Source organism: Andrena cerasifolii, chromosome 2, assembly GCF_050908995.1.
Source record: "Andrena cerasifolii isolate SP2316 chromosome 2, iyAndCera1_principal, whole genome shotgun sequence".
NCBI lineage: Eukaryota > Metazoa > Arthropoda > Insecta > Hymenoptera > Andrenidae > Andrena > Andrena cerasifolii.
Genome location: NC_135119.1, coordinates 4,403,067 through 4,419,221, shown reverse-complemented (window position 1 = coordinate 4,419,221; position 16,155 = coordinate 4,403,067). Strand labels below are relative to the sequence as shown.

The following is a 16,155-nucleotide window of genomic DNA, read 5'->3' as shown; positions in this document are numbered from 1 at the left end:
ATTATTACCTTAAAATTGATGCTATTTTAAGTTGTAACGTGAATTCATGTGTGCGTACATAGATTACAATTTTTTCACATTTAGAAAGCGATTGGAGAGCTGAAAATTATATCAATTTCCATTTTTGACTTCTGTCTGAAGGTTTAAAAAGTATTGTAGCCACAGCCCCGATGAGGTGAATATTAGTAGTGTCTTCTTTATTATTCCATTGATGCAAGGGATGATGTATAATAAATCGGTGGCACCGGTTTGTGAGGCACAAATATTGGAAATGTAAGGTTTCCCAAAAAGTATAATTCTCTGCACTCATAGGACTCTTTTTGATCGCGTATGATACATAGAAACGAGTTTTAGTAATATCGATGAAAAAGAATGTTTGAAAGTTTGAATACATACTGCAGAGTGCAGAAACATGTTTTATCAGTGAAATATATTTACACTTGTCATTAGTTTATTCAGTTCTCAGAAGAACATTTTATTTCAGACAGTATTACTTAAAAAAAAATAAAGTCAATACGAAATTTAGGGATTTTATATAACATTTTTTTTGCAAAGTTTCAATAATATTTTTCTTGGTGATACAAATCAGACACTTGGAAATGTTTACTTTACGATTAGTATCCGATGGTAACGATGTTCGTTCTAATGTTATCTGAACGGCAGTAAATTATTTAACAAATGGGTGCCAAAGAGTGCCTAATTATCCAGCAAATCTTAAAATGTGTCTTATTTAAAAAAATAATAATTTACATAATTATTTCTCCAAAAGGTAGGAAATGTGGAAGAAATTGTTCGAATCAAAATCCTAGTACATACAGGTTTGAGTGTAATAGAGGTATTATATGTATATCTGCTATAAAAACGACAATATTTATGTAAACTAAAAATTGTAAAGTCTCATAGTGGTCAGAAATTGATAACTAACAAGAGGAGCATTTTGATGAGCCTTGGCACGATGGATCTATGTCAAAAATAAGTAAATAGGGGTCCGAGCGGTTCAGCCAATAGGCTTTAATAATAGAGATATTAACATATAAATTATTAAACATTTCATAGTACACATATAAGCCGTAAAAGCTAACTTGAATTTGAGAGTGTGTCGTGGAGCTTTCGGCAAGACGTCTGCGTGGCATTGTTGCGGTCGTGAGTTCGATTCCGCCTATGTCTAGTATTTTTTTTTTCACACTTTATTTTTTTTACACTGTACGAACAGTGAGAAAAAAGGTAACGGTAGTAACGTTCATTATTAATTCTTTTAAATGGATAAATGCAATTAAAGTTTTTTTTAACGAGGGGAAATCTTCAAAAGACACCCCGATACCTCCAGAGGGCAATTATGCAGACATGAATATTTTTCCAACATTTTTTTAAAGTTGTGTTTGGTTAATCAAAAGACAACTATCCCGCACCCAGACCAACTGAAAATTCAAATTTAAATTTTTCGCTCCGCCCTAGTGTATATAGATGAAATAGATGAATGATTTAAAGCTGTTTAACTTCCTACGATTGCACTTTTTTCATAACCGCTAGGATGCACTTGTAATATTATTGCACCTTGTTATCCTAATATATATAGAGCAGAAAGTGTTTATGTGTCGCCTAAAAACTGTCGAACGGTAAAATCTGGGATCTCAAAAACGTGTCCCAGTTCATTATGCCTAGCTAATTCAGAGAAAGTGACTATTTTCATCAAAAAATAAAAAAACTTTTTTTTATAAAATCAGAATCTAAATTACGGACTAAGCCGAGTAGTAAAGCTAGTTTTAAATAAAAGTGTAGGTATACTCTCTTACTTTACCAACATTATGTAAAAAATTCTATTAGTATATCCTTTACACTAGAAGATACATAATTTAGCAATTTATAGTACATAATCCATTGTTCAAAAAAAAAAGTGTCCAGTAAATAATTGAATGTAGCCACGAAAGCGTTGAGAAGAAATGTAGAAAATGGTTCTTATGTAATAGCAAAACGATTAAAGACTTTCTGAAACAGCGAATATACAATTCTCTGTTGAAAAATTTCGGTATAGATATCTCACAAAATATGAATTTCTTGATCGTTTTACCTTAGCACTTTTATACGAAAAATTTCCAAAAAATTTGATAAATGTAAAGAAGAGAGTATAGTATCATTTAAAAAAAAACTTCACTTGCGTATTACAGATGCATCGATACACTTATTGAAAAAACGGTGATTGAAAATTATGTCTAGTTAAACCATTCGTTCTTTTCCTCCACCAGTCTTTAATATATGTATATGCTTTCTCCCAGCCACCTGACTAACCGTATGCCTACATACTTTTAATGCAATCCGAATTATTCAAATAACATAGAAGAAAGAACGGGAAACGTGACCAGTGTTACCTTTGCATAATTAGAATTTTCTAAATGCGATAAAATCTGTTACTCATCTGATAGTGGTTAATATCGAGTAATATGAACGACGGTGAAAAGTATTCTATAATTTTTCATAGAGTATCACAATTCATTTATGATGAAAATAATATACTTTATAAAACATTTCTTAATTTAAAAAGGAATTACTAATGATGGGTCCACTTACGAATTAAGTGGACCGATCATTAGATAGTTAACGAATTGCAAGATCGATAGGTGTGAAGGGCAAGTGACACTCTGTAGTTAAACAGTATTGAAAGCACATGGCCCGTTCAAGCATCCGTGCGAGAGGCTGTCGAACGCTTCCGTATGTCGGGCGCTCGAAACGCGTTGGAAGTTAACAGGCCAGCTGGGCTGGCTTAGTGGTAGTTGGTGCAAGCACGAGGTGGCTAGCAGGACGAAGGAAAGGAATTACACAGATGCAGAGTCCTCGCAAATTGAGTTGAACGGACCCGGAATTTAAACATTCAAATTAACCTATTTAGCAAGTCAAACAGGCTAATGTGTGCTCGTTGGTTTTGCATGCTCTCAGATTCTAATATTCAATCGATATTGCTGCATCTTCCCTCGCCATTCCTTTTTTCCTCACGAAAATATTAAAATTACATACGGAAGTAGACTATACTTTAATGAAATGTCTAAATAAACTATAATATTATTGTTGTAAAGGTGAACAAAAATTCGACATTATACTTCCGTTGAATATAAAACATATGTATGCATGTATGTATGTAATGGCCTAAAAAAATGCAAGACACGTCTTTTTTAACACCCAACAATTTTTCAATCATTCTAAGTTAAAATAGTTTACAGTGCCTATCACTGATGTTTCAAGTGAAAAGTTCGCTGGATTTTAGATTTTAGATAAGATACTTGTTTTAATTCGCAGTGACTCGAAAGTTCAGGAGTTGATAACTATTAATCAGATAATATTAGCTACTTATTAATGTGTGTTTTCATTTTGTAGTTGGATTATTCACTACACGTTTCACGCCAAACTAGCAGTAGCGAAGAGTGTATTTAAAAGTTTTCATTATAGTCTAAACATTTTTCCTACTATGGAAAGAACTCAAAATGTTTGTTTTTCCAAAATTAGGAAAGCGGTAGAACAAGGTAAATATTGCTAGAGGATGACTCCAGAGTATAATTATACACATAGAATAAACATGTGTGAATAAAATTATTGATCTATAAACAGAAAAATTGTTATTGCATTTTGTAAATGCGGTCGTGCAGTTACAACAAAGTGTGGTCAAATGAAGATACGTTAAATACAATATTACATCATGCAGCCAGGCTTGGTTAAAGGCGGGCTAGAGGGGGGCGGGGGGCGCTGCAACCCCCACTTTCCAGGGGGGCCCCGTTCTAAGCGATTAGCTCACTCTGTCTTCATTGGAAATGTTGTATTAAATAAATTGTCTATGAGTTCCACAACTTCGAATTTTATGTTTTTATTTTTAAATTTCATTGTTTAAACCTCCTTCGTGATATTTATTTAAATTTTTACTCATTTTTGAGAATTATATATTTTTAAACATATACACGGTATCCCATTTGAAATTTTGCTCGCAATTACAGTGGATTTTCGTTATACGAGAATTTAAACTCGTTATTGTTTAAATCCCCCCCCCCTGCTTTTCAACCACGGGTGCCCTCGAAGGTTTAATAGCCCCGGGCCCCAAAAATCTTAATTCGGGCCTGCATACAACGCCTGCCTCTCTATCAATTTCGTCCATTTTTGCTTAGCAGCACTTACAAATAATAAGATAAATGTTCAAATAATACGTAATCTATCTACTTAAGATATTCAAATTGAAAATTTTTCGTGGTCAAATTTTGAACATAGATTATTATAAATATTAGGTTATACAATAAGTACTGCAGGTTTTTCAATGCGTATGTTGGGTAAGAATAAACAACTTTTTGTTAATTATCAATGAATAATGTATATTTTATTTTCCCCATTTATTTATAATCCTTTCATATCTTTCTACTAACTTTTCCATCTCCTTTCCATAAAGTTTCTTTCATTTTGTTATCACAGTTTTAACTTTCTTAATCTCACTTCTTAATCCATCTTTGACACTAACTTACACTAATAATCTACTTATACAACTGACAAATATTTTTCTCCTGTATAACTGCAGTGATAGCGGCATAAGTATGTACTCTTTCGTCACGAACACCTTCAACGTTTGTAATAAATGAAATATTCAATCTACTCTGGATAAGTTCTAATATAACGCTGTTTGAAGATCCTTACATAACCTAGTATTTATACCAAATGAATAAATGATGCTCATAATGAACTGTGTTTTCGTAAAATCAGTTCTTAGAAAAACCAATTTACTTATGGCATGATCTCATATAATACTTAGCTTGTGTCGTTATAGGGGAGCTGCGAAAGCGTGAGTAGTTTCTATAGTTGACGTTAGGGTGCGTAGACGATGAAGTAGTTTTCCGCTGCTGAAAATGTGCGGTGTAGACTTGAAGTGTAGCCCAGAAGGGAATGAAGGCATACTTACCTGGCGCAGAGGTTACCGTGATCATGAAGGCGGTTCCTTCAGGGCGAGGCTTTACCATTGCACTACGGTCGAGCTGACCTCTGCGAATATCCCTAATGTGGATATCTCGGGCGTAAAATTTTTGATAGTCGGGACTGCGTTCGCGCTATCCCGGATAAACCCATTGGTAAAATTAATTACGAGGTAGCGCTTCTGAGTTATGAGGAATTTCCGTTGGTATCGTCAGTAGTCTCGCCGTTTTAATTGCCTTGCATTCCTCCTACGTAGCGTAATTGAAGAAGGTACACTCGGGAATTCGATATTTCCAGGTTTGCTACTTGTGTCCGAAATTAATGGTAATAATACAAGAGTTTCTATGTGTTTAGATTTCAAGGTTTGATTGTTACTACCTTTCAAGGTGTACACGTGGTTTCAAAAAATCTTTTTGTGTGATGTGAGAATTTTAAATTTTAGTGGATAATTAATTTATGTTTCAAAATGGGCATTTGCTATGGTATATGCTTCATTGTGAGTGGAAAATGGCATCTTTCCTATTTATTATTTAGGTTATCATTACATTTCTAATCGTCTATTTAATTAGCACCTAAGTGTGCACAAATATCAATTTCTATTGTACTTGTTACTTATTAATTTACGATTTCCATTATTTACTGCAATTATTAAACAGCCAATTTCTTTACATATCTTTCATTCATATTAATTTTCTTTTCCCATATAAAAGTTTCTATTTCAGTTTGCCACTTTTTTAGTTACTTCTGCAATTGATTTTTGAAAACATTATTAGCCAATTAATCTTTAAAGTGACCAATCAAATTACTGTTGATATCCTCCCTTTCGGTAAAATGCGACGAAATGCAAGGCTGTTAAACTTTACACTTTCTGGAAAGGCAGTGGAGCAGGCTGTGCAAGAAAGCAGACAGCATCTTGATGTAGTACGCTGAGTCACTGGAAGGAAATGGCGCTTTTAATGGAATAAAGTATTTTCTCCAAAAGTTGACTTTTGCAGATTCATAATTGGCTTGTTAGGAGAAGTTTATCGGTTGGTACACGAAGCGATATGTTGTCGCAAGAAATGTTTATACACAGTGACGAGGGTAGAAATAGTGGAAGTACTAATGTAAGTAAAAATGTAGTACTAGAAACAGATAAATAGCAGATTTTTATCCATTAAGGGGGTATACCTGTTTGAACCCTCGGAAAATGCGTACAATTTGTGGATTTTTTTACAAGTCAATGGCTTGATGAAGATTTCCCGTTTTTTAACTATCTTTACATAGTATTATGTACTACTTAAAAAAAAAGTTTCAGTTAAAAAACTATTGTTTTTCGGAAGTTACAGATACATATGCGAAAGTCTCTCGATTTTAGACGGCTAAACGGTAGGCCTGAAAACAGCTGTATGTCGTGTCTGAAATCAAAAACAATAAAATCTTCTTATAAAGTATGCCAATAGCTATCGCCCAACGGGGCCGATTTTGAAAATTTTGAAAAATAAAGAAATGGTGAGAGATCAAAGGTAAAGTTACATTTTCCTAAGAGAAAAGGCCACCTTTTTTCTTTATAAATAATAAACGGGGAATCAGAATAAAAAAGCTCTCGTAGGACGATGTAGAATCTTATTACGATCCTGCATGCAAAATTGGAAGTGAATTGGTTGAACGTAGCGCGAGTTTTTAGGCCTACCGTAATGAAAAATATAGTTCCGCTGCGATCGGCCGAGCCGCACATTCTTATTCACTTCCAGGTAATATTTTGAAAACATATAATTTGAGTTAATGTTTTTTTTTATATTTTATTGGTATTTTACACACTGTAACAATTATGTGATCTCGGAAAAGTGTCAAATTGATTAACTTTTAAGGATAATCGTTAACACCTGCTAATGTTGATTTGAAGTATCAAGATTGTTTAAGTCCAAGAGAAAAGTTGATTTATTATACATTCTGTTGTCTACAATCATCATAAACTCTTTTGTTACACTCTACCCCACCTGACCTTACTCTTTTATACAAGCGAGTGGGTGCTACCTAGTATCTACCCCATAAGTGCTATGCCTTTTATGTAGCATCTTGTAATTATAGATGTTAAATACTAACGACTGAAGGTGACAAGAAACAAATAAATATCGTTATTTTAATATTAAACTTTAAAGGTTTCTACTACATTTCATTTGGTAATATCGAAACTACATATATATTTCTTAAGGGAGGAGATTCGTGTAAGACGACGAAAATGAGGCGACATTTGTGATGTTTTTCAAAGGAATGGTTCAATGGATCTTTTTAAATCACATAGGAGATTTAATTGAACATCTAAGAAACACGTGAAAATTTTGTTTTCTGTAAAATAATTCGTTTATTGTAGACTGTGTAGGTATTTCTCCGCGACCTCGGGGTAAAAGTAGTGAATCGGGGGGCAGCCTATCATCCGCTGAACTCACCTAAAACAAAAATCCAGTGCGTTTTATATTCTTCATGAAATTACGCGTCGGATGAATGTAAATATGCAAAAAAGATGCAAAATGAAGCAAATGGCAGGACTTCATGGAAAAAGTTGCGGGTTTCACGACATATTTTCGTCGTGATTATACCATAGACGTAATTACAATTAAAAATATCAATAAATATGTTGATTGATGGTATATACATATACCCATATAATATATTAGTAATTAAATGTAATTAAATTAAAAGCAATTATATGTACCTAATTAAATATACTGTCGATGTTGTTTCCTACTTGTGTTCTACTGGTACAAAGACTGGTTGAATTCGAAGCACAATAATTGTCAAGTTGGCGCATATGGTTTCGCATAGAGAAGTTTGAAGGATAATATCCTCTGCTTTTTAACTATTTTATTTATTTTATTTGTTGAGTGTCTGTGACATTTCTCGAGTCAACAACCAGCGTTGACAATTGTTATTGTTCCCCTACCACAAACCATCAACCCAATACATTAGTCAAGGTGCCTTTGCATCTAATTACATTTGCACCGCTTTAACGTTGACTCCGTTTCGCATTTAATGTGTCGCATACGTATTTGCACGTGAAACTATACATAACCGTACTTATAAATATGTAAATATCTTCAAAGGGGATGTCGCCGATCGCTTCATACAGGACCAATAAAAGTAGATAGAACAGAATCCAATAAAATCCGTACTTTTGAATCACATGGATGTCTGCTCTAGCTGGCTTGGAGTAGCAGTCACAAATTTCCATAGTTGATCGGGCCTTTTGAGGGATAAAGAAGGAGGCGACATCAATTTCGGAAGACGAAAGGAAGTACTGGAAAGTATGACGGATCATAACATCCGCTTCTGTATTTACTTTTCTGTCTTGTACACTTCCTCGTCGTTCATAGGAGTGTAAACAGCTCCGTGTTTGGATACTCCAGTACCCAACCCAGTTTATTATATGTGCCGTATTAATGCAATTTTTATCCCATGTACGAGGTCTTCTTTATACTTAATGTTACATCGGGGTGGAAGATTGTAGGAAAGAGGTGCTGAAGCAGTTGACGAATATTTAAATGTTATTTACGAAATTCTGTAACGCAGTTGCAGTAGTCTATTCGGGTAATCGCATTTTCAATTTTGTTTTGGAGAAGGAATATTAAAATAAAATTTCTTGGTAGGGTTAAGAAAGATACTTTTTTTTTATTTGTACTATGATAAGCCTAAATGCATCAGTGACGTATGCAAGATTTTCGAGATAGAATTTTATTTGCATGAAAGAAATACGAAACCCTGGGATACGAAATCCAGTAAGTGGTTTGTACGCAAAATTTAATTTTATGACAACGCACAGTGCGGCCAAATGGTGGAATTTTTAACAAAAATCTAAATTCAATCATAAATGTCAAAATATTGGAATATATTTACGGAAACCAAAATTAGTAACTAAAATTTTACAATTTTTTTAAAATCATTCACTATTTTCCGATTCGCTTAAAGGGACTAGGCAGTCGAAAAACCGATTCTTTTTTATTGTATTTTCCGAAAGTACTATCTTTTCTGAATAAAATACCGCTTGGTTTATATTAAAATTAGCAAAATTGTTGATTTTGCAGCTAAAAAGGTTAGGCGGCAACCTACAGCGCCGCCTGTGCCCAGAAACTTTAAACGAGTTTTTCTCGAATCTTTATTTATCTTGGTTTACGCCTGGTTGCGAATGAACGGAGGTTCAGATCGACTTGAAAAAATTACAGGGTGTGTAAAACATGTGCCATTTCCCGCCACACCTCTGATATGGTCCGTACAAATTCGAGATTTTCATAAAAAAAATTAAAAAGTCACGGGTTTTTAGTGTCTTCTCTACTTGCCAATAATAACTGAAAATTAATAATAGCTGAAATTTAGTAGTGTCATTAAATCTTGCTTTCGTTATTAATTTTCATTGCTCCTTAGCTAATAATTTAGTTCAAATTAAAAAAAAATCAAATAATGATTGTATGACATAATAATAATAACATGTTTAAGACATTGTATACCTACAGTAGCTAAGTAATTAATCAGTTTGACCGTCTCATTTGTAACAGTAAAATAAAACAATTCAGTGGCGTATTTAGTGGAAACAGTGCCTAGGGCAAGCGTAGAATTTGCGCCTCCCTCCCCTCACGCATATCATTCCAATTCCATATTTTCTGTTCTACTTCGTCGTTAAAAGTGTTTATCACACAAAACATTTTATGTAGAATTTAGATAACCCTTTTAAAGAAAGTGGAGCTGGCGAAAAAGATGAAAGTTGGAGGGAAATGAAGCCGAAAAGTGCAGCAAGTTTTTTTCGAAGGTTCTCTAAAGAGGCATGCGAAGCATACGAAGCATACGAATAACAAACGTAAACTACTTATTAGTTAACCATCCTAAGAAATTTATTCAAGAAACACTATTTCTTTCGGTTTTTTTGGCGCCCAGGGCACGAGCCCCACTTGCCCCACCCTAGATACGCCTCTGAAACAATTATCAACTAACACCAATAAATTTAAAGAATAACTGTATATGTAGTAATAAGAAATAATTCTTCCTCATCTCATCTAATTCACTACAGTTTTCCGCAGTGCAATTACCTGGATGATCTTTGAAATGTCTGTGATGAATAAGTGGAATGTATGGCACGAAGATCCCTATACCATCTTCCCCCAGCCTTCCTGGTTGTGGCAAGAACAGTGGAGTATAACGGAGTGAGTCAATACTTTTAATATTGCCTGGTCATCCACGAGTTCCTTATATACAGAAAGTACACTTTTATTAAATATTGTCGTACAAATAAATAGAACGTTCCCATAAAAAAATTGATAATTTAGGCAGTATTAGTAATATGTGTCTACGTAGAATCAGAAACAACCCTAAAAGAGGGATTGAATGGAATAAACCTCGACGTAACATAATCTTAGCGGACAGATCACTTCTTGATACTTGAAAAGTTTATAATTGTTGCTACCGAATTTTCCTTAAGTACTATGTATATTTTTAACAGAATATTGAATTTGTAGTTACTTCCGCAGTTGACCCTGGGTTGGAAGCATTTTCTGATAGCAGAATATTGTCATGGATTTATTTTATAACTTTATATTGTAGATTCATTATGATAGCATTATATTATTACAGATTTAGCGAATCTACGTTTCATGTCTATCAGTTTTGTCCAAGTCTTGTTGTGTCTTGGATGGATTAATCGATACAGTAATTCAAGATTTCAGTTTTCAAAATCAAATCTGCCAAAAATCTTTGGTATCAACACACATAAGAGAGTTCATATATTCAAAATTTGTATTCTGAAATTTTTCTTCGGACTCTTCTACAAATTCACTAAATGAATATTTTTTGTTCCAACAAAGCACTATGACAGCTAGATGCAAGCATGCGCATAATCATCATTAAAGGACCGGCAGAAAAGTTCATATCGTAAAAGATCACAAAATGACGGGCCACTGAAAAAAATTCCATTTTAGGGATAAATGTTGATAAAAAAAATAGAAGAGGGCCGTTAATGAAAAAAACCTGAACGGCATATAGTAGAGGCGGGTATAATAAATGGCCTTACTCGTGTCAATTGGATGTATAGTTTTCTTTATATACTGTCAACGCGGTTGAAAAATGTCATTCTGAGAAAAATTCGTTCAAAGTGCCGCGTTCGGTTGCGCGCTTGACACCGCCGCACGGAAAATACTATATCTGCGTCAATTTGACGAATTTCTTCATAAAATTTGGAGAGAGCATTCTTTAGTATGTCTTTCAGAAACTGTTAAAGAGAGAAAATCGATTTCTGCGATTTCTTAGTGGTTTCCCCGTTTAATGAAATTTGGTATTAATTGAAATGATTTACACGGACGTGTAATCGATCAATTTTAAATTATACCATTCAGAATAAACTTGTGGTGGAACATAATGACGAAGAAGTGCCTAATAGTTACTTCCTTCGCCATATTTTCACAGGACCGTGACTGTGAGAAACAACCTGCAAAATAAAATTGTTACGTGTGTATAAAGCGATTATATGTACAGAGAATATACAGCGATATGCATTAAATATTGTCAGATTACGGGAGAAAATTGTAACATTGGTATGGAAAAATGGAGTAAACGTGGAAATTCTGTGGCAAATAAAATCAGAGACGGAAACAATATGCTAGCAACAGTGAAGGGACCGGAATTAAATTACTGTTAATGTGGTCATGTGATAAATATAAAATAATTCCTCGGTTTTGACAAGTGCTGATGAATTCTGCATTTTAGAGATACCAGTGTGAAGGATGGAATAATCATAAATTTGTTTTCTATAAAATTAGTAATGAATTATACCGCTAAGTAACTACTCTGGCATATTTTACCTTGTTTGTGCTATTTATAAAAGTACTGTGTTTGGTAGTAAAAGTAGTATGTATATATATATATATATATATATATAAATTGGGACATTCACCTTATTCAGCAATTGAAGGGTCAGATGCAATAAGGGGATATATATATATATACACATATGTACACCTTACGTATACTATATATAATATATATATATATATGAATGTCCCAATTTCTGCTCATGTCCCCGTTTCTGCTCATTTCGTATTTTTCTTATTATCATATGCGTAACGTTTGTACTATAGTTGCAACAAAATTCGTTGATTTATTATTAAAGAATTAATCAATTACTCTGCAAATTTTGATCACAAACAATTTTTTTACACCTTCTTTATGACGAGTTACCTCTTAAGGGGAGGTTCTGGTCTAAATGTCGATTTTGTTTTTATTTCATTTTTCGAATGTTCAATCTTTTAGGAATACGTATTTAAAAGGATTTGTTGAAATTCGTAAAATTCAAATGCGTTTTTCTCGGAACAGTGTTCTCAAAACGGTGGGACCTGTATCTTCAAAAGTTATTATCCGATTCGACTGAAACTTTTTTTATTTTGAAGATTATTCTTTTGGCTAGGGGGGGGGGCTAAAAAATACAAAAAGTTGAAAATTTACAATTTTCAAAGGCGATGAAAGGACGAAATATACAGGGAAAAGTGATTTCAAACTTGAAGTGTCGTTATTTTCTAAAAAAAATGTAATTTTTGTAATTTTTTAGCCCCCCCCCCTAGCCAAAAGAATAATCTTCAAAATAAACAAGGTTTTAGTCGAATCGGATAATAACTTTTGGAGATACAGGTCCCACCGATTTGGATCAATTTTTTGACGCCTTGACTTTAACGACTCCCCAAGGCTGTCTTGCAATGATTAATTATAAAACAAAAAATATATTTCTATAATCTAAGACATCCTTAATACAATGCAACGAGTCCCATTAAATTATATATAGTAGTTTTCCATTAATTAATTCCTAAATATCTCCTATTTTTTTGGGCTCTAGACTGGAACCTCCCCTTAAATGAGCAGAAATTGGGACATTCACCTTACTGCGTCCTTCTCTGCTACTTCGTCTGTATAGATATAGACAGTACAAGAATGTATCAGGCAATATTTTATATACAACGTTTGTGACGTACGGTCATAAAGAACTGTGTGTATAAACGCGAAAGGGGAACACTAATCCAATTTTGGCATTTCGAGGTTTAAGTAAAGCACGTACCTACAGGTACTAGCCAATGTGCGGAACAGAAAAAAAATGGAGCCATATCCTCGACGCTCGTAACAGAGTTACGAAACTGTAATTCCGTAGCTTTCAAGCAATCGCTACAGCGATCGTTATCGATTCGATTATTCGACAGCTTTTACGCCGCGTTATCGGTGCTGGCTCGCGTGAAAGTTAGGCAAACGCGAAAAGCAAGTTAGTTCGTTCACACGTATGGGAGAGTGACATCTCTCGGCCGTGTTCTTTGGCAGCATTTGAGCAAATGCGGCCAGTACTAAACTTGGCTGGCTTCACTTATTCTTACTTACACGACTCACACGTCGCATTTTCACGTCCCCTTAAAGGGGGTGAGCAGCCATTTGTCTGGCTTGTCCGACGACTAACTAAGAGCGCACTGAAACTCTTGGGAGGAATCGTTTCTAACTGATGTCGAATGATTATTCAACCGTTTTTCCCCCTTCATTGTTCTGATAACACCACCACCACTGTCATCAGTTTAACGTGGCGCTCTAGCGTTAGGATTCCAGGAGACGGAGTGGTTGAACGCATCATTCTTTCACACTCCATTTCTTCCATTTCGATATAAGTATAAATAGGAACGTTTTTTTAGTGCGTTTATTTATAGTCGCATCGACAATTGTGTCATTAGTAATTACAAAGGTATTATGCCAGGCTGTTTTACATTAGTATTCTAGTTTTAGTTTCTTTTATAATTTATTTATTTATTTATTGTTTTAAACGGGAAGGGGTTCCCTTTAGTGCATAGGAGTAAGAGGGTGTATATTGCAACAGAAAAAAACAGGAAAAAGACATTAAGACAGGTGACGCAGGGTACATAAAATAATTTGACTGAGAAGGTAATCTCTCTGGTAATCGAAGTAATTGCATTAGTAAAGTGCAGAACTAAAAATAGAGAAAAGCTGCTGCATATCATAGTACAATATTTAGAATAATTATTATATAATATTACCTACTGTAAATGGAAACTTGTATGTTCACGTAAGCCTGTACAAAACATGTAGTTCCTTAAAATATAGTCTTATTTCTTGAGATATACAACGTTCAGGTTTAAAACTTGAGCAAGTTTTTCGAAATTCTTATAAAAGCCAATCTTGTCAGATTAGGGGTGGGAGTCGGTTGTTATAAACACATTTCAAAGTGTTTTAAGGAGTGTTCAAAATCTTACCATGAAGCAGGAGAAGCAAAATATCTGGCAATTAATAAAATGAGTGGCTTTCCTTGTTTTGATAATAATAGAAGCGGAAATTTCTTATTTTGTTTCAGTATGCTGCCCTGTTCAAACCTGAAAAAAATATTAAAGTAATGTAAAACAATTATTATTTTATTGATTATTTTTCTCTGATGCCTAATTAGGGTATAAGCATCATGTTATGAAGAATACAGATAAATCCATTGAACCTTGTTTTATTACTGGTGGACTAAAGTATTAAACTTAATTTTCTCGATAAAGCTGTTTTTTTCCCCTTACACTTTTCGAGTATGTGTTTAACTTCAGTGAGACTAATGTCCGCGTTGAAAGGTTGTTCCGTGTTTGCGAATATTTTGACTTCTTCTGATTTTTAGTGGGTGAATCGTTGGAGTTTTTAGCAAACGGTCAAGCAAGCACATTTGCAATATCTCTTGGATGGGTGAGAATTTGGTTAGCCTGGTTGACAAGTGTAGAAATAGCGAAATTTTGTGAGGTACCTCTAATTTATCTAATTTTGTCCCAATAGGTATTCAAGCGTTACTGTTTATGGAGTTTACATAACTCATCCAAATTCTCTTATGCTTTCCTTAATTCTTTTCCGAGATATGGCCGGATGTTGTTTTAATACATTGAAGGTAGGGGTCGCGTATTTCATAGCCGTTTTACATTTTTCATTCCACCATGGGGCTATGCGTTTGCTAGGTTTCCTAGGTTTTCTACTCAATAGCGGTATAAAGCTGTTTACTAAGAGGGACATTCCACGCGAAATCGGACACTTTTTGGAGTAACATTTCGGATGTGGCTGAAATTTGAATATGTTGTGGTCTTTAGGGATATATAAACATATCTCGAAGGATTTTTGACAATTTTGAAAAATGTCGATTTTACAGCTGCTTGAAGGTAAGTGCTAACTTTTTTTCAATAAATTATAACTATGGAAGTAGTAAACGGATGGAGACGAGGTTTACGGCGATTTGTAGAAAATGCATTGAAGTTTTAAGAAAAAATTATTTCAGTTTCAGAAAAAAATTTTTTAAACCATTTTTGTGCAATTATTTTAAACAAATGCCGTTTTTTTAGCAACGGGCGCGATTTTAAAAATCTGAAAACACAGAATGTAGTTCTATCCTTCCTCTTCATGGTCTAATTGTAAAAAATATGGGTATTTTAAAATTGGCTTGTAAAAATTGCCGAAAGTTGACGCTGCGTCGCCCAGCACCGCGGTACCCGCAGCGGCCAAGCGGTTATACCTGATATTCTTATAAAGGATTCTCGAAAATGGTAAGTATTTGAAAAAAAAATTGAAGGAGGAAAACTTTTACTGGAAAGAAACTCTATCTACTAGATGGATAGTTCAATATATTTACTTCATTCCTAACCTTGTGTGGCCTTCAAGATCATAGTGTACCATATGGTTGAATTTGTCTTGACAGTCGCTTTCATATTGGGTAATCATATATATAACATTCCATTTAAAAAAAAACTGAAAGTCACCCTCGTTTCAAGGAAAATATTGCGAACACCAAAAATTGAGATACCGTATTATGTTGAATATGAAAAACAGTAAAAGTTTTCCTCCTTCAGTTTTTTTTCGAATACTTACCATTTTCGAGAATCCTGTATAAGAATATCAGGTATAGCCGCTTGGCCGCGGTGCTGGGCGACGCAGCGTCAACTTTCGACAATTTTTACAAGGCCAATTTTAAAATGCCCATATTTTTTTGCAATTAGACCATGAAGGGGAAGGATAGAACTATAAAAACTGCATTTGTTTAAAATAATTGCACAAAAATGGTTTAAAAAATTTGTTTCTGAAACTGAAATAATTTTTTCTTAAAACTTCAATGTCTTTTCTACAAATCGCCGTAAACCTCATCTCCATCCGTTTACTACTTCCATAGTTACAATTTATTGAAAAAAAGTTAGCACTTACCTTCAAACA

At 34.1% G+C, this 16,155-nt stretch overlaps 1 non-coding gene across 1 annotated transcript; it reads left to right on the top strand.

Moving 5' to 3' along the window:
• Window positions 1–4,916: 4,916 nt before the first annotated feature.
• LOC143366535 (U1 spliceosomal RNA) lies at window positions 4,917–5,078 on the top strand. The gene has a single exon (XR_013084756.1). It is a non-coding gene; the product is annotated as a U1 spliceosomal RNA (small nuclear RNA).
• The last annotated feature ends 11,077 nt before the right edge of the window (window positions 5,079–16,155 follow it).